Source organism: Propithecus coquereli, unplaced genomic scaffold (genome assembly GCF_000956105.1).
Source record: "Propithecus coquereli isolate 6110/MARCELLA unplaced genomic scaffold, Pcoq_1.0 Scaffold90, whole genome shotgun sequence".
Lineage (NCBI taxonomy): Eukaryota > Metazoa > Chordata > Mammalia > Primates > Indriidae > Propithecus > Propithecus coquereli.
Window position 1 is genome coordinate 1785025 of NW_012155285.1, and position 2991 is coordinate 1788015.

The following is a 2991-nucleotide window of genomic DNA, read 5'->3' on the forward strand; positions in this document are numbered from 1 at the left end:
AACCAAGAGCCAGATTTGCCTAGTGAAATAGCTGTTTCAGACAAGTGTGACTTATTTCCGACATATGCTGTACAAGCAATTGTATTAGGATGACATCCATCAGAGATAATGGCAAGCTAAAAATGGCACTCTCATATTTCATTCTGATAATCATAAAAGCATACACGGAAAGCCCTAATATTTCAGTCCACAGGAGGAAACCCTCCAGTTGGTTTTCATAGCATAGATGTGTTTTAGCCAAAAGAGTAGAAAAAGGGCAATGCTCAGAATTAATCTAGTCATGTTTATAATTCCATTTTGGTGTGCAGAAATTTATTTCAAGTCAGTCTCTTCTTCTAGTTTCTGGATCAACATGATTATCATTATCATTTATCAAACAGGTTAGCATGCCTTTCTGTGCCTCATACTCTCTCCATACATTGGCCAATTATTGAGTCAATTCTGATAGTGTTTATTCTGCATGAAAATGTACCTATCCAAGCTAATAGACGTTGGCAATTAATTCTAATGAGAAACTCCATCTTATAATTTTACCCTAAATGTAAACTTTTCACTTCCTTTCTCCAGAAAAGGAAAAAAAAAAGCACTACCTGGAAACTCTCCTTGATATGAGTCAGGGGAAGATTTTCCAACTCATAGAAACAAAGCAGAATGTTTATGATGTGTGTATCTGCTACAGACGGCCCTCATGCTCTGGGTATAATATGTTCAATTCTCTATCATTGACATTCTTTTCTCATCAGAGAAAAAATTATACCAAAAAGGCATAGCCTGACTTTAAAAATCACATGCTAGCAGTCTAGCATTTACTTATCAAAGTCACATTTTCTACAAAGGGGACATTTGAGCAAAAATAAGGGGACTGTGTTGGAGCGATACCTGGAGGTACTGGGGAATGTTCCAGGCAGAGGGGAGAGCTGTTTCATGCTTACGTGGTGAAGGTACAACTTAAGGAACAGTGAGGATTTTTATTTTATTTTTTCATGGAGGGAGGGCTGTGACAGGCCTTGCACAGAATAAGGGATGAGGTTAGACAATAACAGAGAGTCAGAGCAGGTAGGACATAGCAAATAACAGGCTCTTCCTCTGAGAGACACAGGGAATCACTAGAAGGCTGTGAGCCCAGGAATGATGGGATCAAACTTAGGTTTTAAGCAGTATCTGCTATATTGAGAATAGGCTTTAAGGGTAATGGTGGAAGCAGGAAGACCAATAAAGAAGATCAGTCATGACACAGTTGAGTGGTCAGATGGTGGAAAGATTTGGCAGCACCCTTTGCGGTATCCTTGTGGAGAAAACAAATAGATGTGTCTGGAATGACTGAGTAATTCATGTAATTTATAGTAAGTGCCTAAATAAATCAAAATGACCTAATTTAAAGCCTCTTATCCCAGGGCTCTGACCTTGAACTTGAACTATTCAGTTGTGTTATTAATGACATACAATAGCAGAAAATGTATGCTTGTAAATTTTACAGGTAAAAAAGATGGAGACAAATATGCTAATTAATTTATTGGATGAATACAAGGTACATTTCCACAAACATAAAATTATAGTCCTATGGCTATTTAAATAAAATGACTAGAAAGCAAGAAAACAAATAAATCTCTCCAAATATAAGAGTATTTTGAGTAAATAAACTGAGATGTTTTATTTAATTTTAAACACATTATCAGTTAATGTATGAAGCCTCCTTAGAAATTGAATGTAATCTTAGAGAACATATTAATGTATAAAATATATAATTATACTAACTAAAAGCAATAAAAGTACACTATCTCAAATAAAGGATTCATTTCCAAATAGTCTGGCTCAAAATCTAGTCTTAACCAAGATGTTATGATGCATGTTTTTGGAGACATAAAGTCAGCAAGTTGCCTGCTTAGTATATATTTTTATTTTTTAAGTGAGCCAATGTAAAAAAAAATGAAGAGACTTCATCATAAGTATTTATATCGCCAGATCTGAGAAGTTATGCTTTTCTGTTAATGTTATATTTTACAAAAGTTATTGTCAAATACGAGCATTTTTTGGTGAAGGACTTCAGGTATCCCAGAATCTTCTACATTTATGCTACTACAATAATGCCCTTTAGTCTTGTAAAATAAGAACCAATACAGGAAGATCAATGGAGGCAGGCTGTGAGTCATGATGGAGAACTTAATGAGCTTTGGAATTATTGAAGAATTGGACATAAACAAGTGAATTCTTTGTTAATAGAAACGATTAAGTAAATGCTGAATTACTCATCTGGCATGTGTGGGCTGAGGCTGGAGGGCAGACAGTGTCTAAGTGGTGGAAAGAGATTGAAACCAGAAATGGACACACCCAGGGTGTCCTCTGGTGTACAAGAAGGGAAGACTCTGGTAAAGGAGAAACAGTGGCAGTAGCTCAAATTAATCTGTTTGATTGTCACTCATATCCAAGCAAGCCGAACGCTTCGTGTAAGAGGGCACTGCAGAGAGCCCCTCCCAGCAGGCACAGTAGGTGGAACAGAAGGCTAGCAACACTCTGATTTGGTTTGGTTCAAGATCCCAATCTACGTCTACTCTGTGGGGCTCAAGAAAAACTTCTACCTTCTCCACAAGAACATGTGGGCTAAGCTGAATAATGGATACTTGCAAGCCAGTGCACACTGATGCTAAAATTAACCCAGAAACAATTTCAGAGTCAGAAGATCAAAAGGATCAGACTGTGAGGTCAGAATGCAAGGGCCAAGTAAAAGTGAAAGTGAAGAGTTCTCTTTTCTGCATAAGAAAGAACAGTTCAGGGAGCAGTATGTGAAGGAGGATAGTTAAATTTTTAAGTCTTCAAACACTGGGCATTCAACCAGGTGTTTTTATTACTGGAGGCAGGGGCATCTTGATTGCCTGGTCAAGATAGGCACAGGGAATTTGGGGGGCAGGGAGAATAATCTTGGAAGCACCAGGATTGACAACTAGTGGGTCTTTACCCACAGGGACCTTAGACTAGATGTACAAATATCTGTAC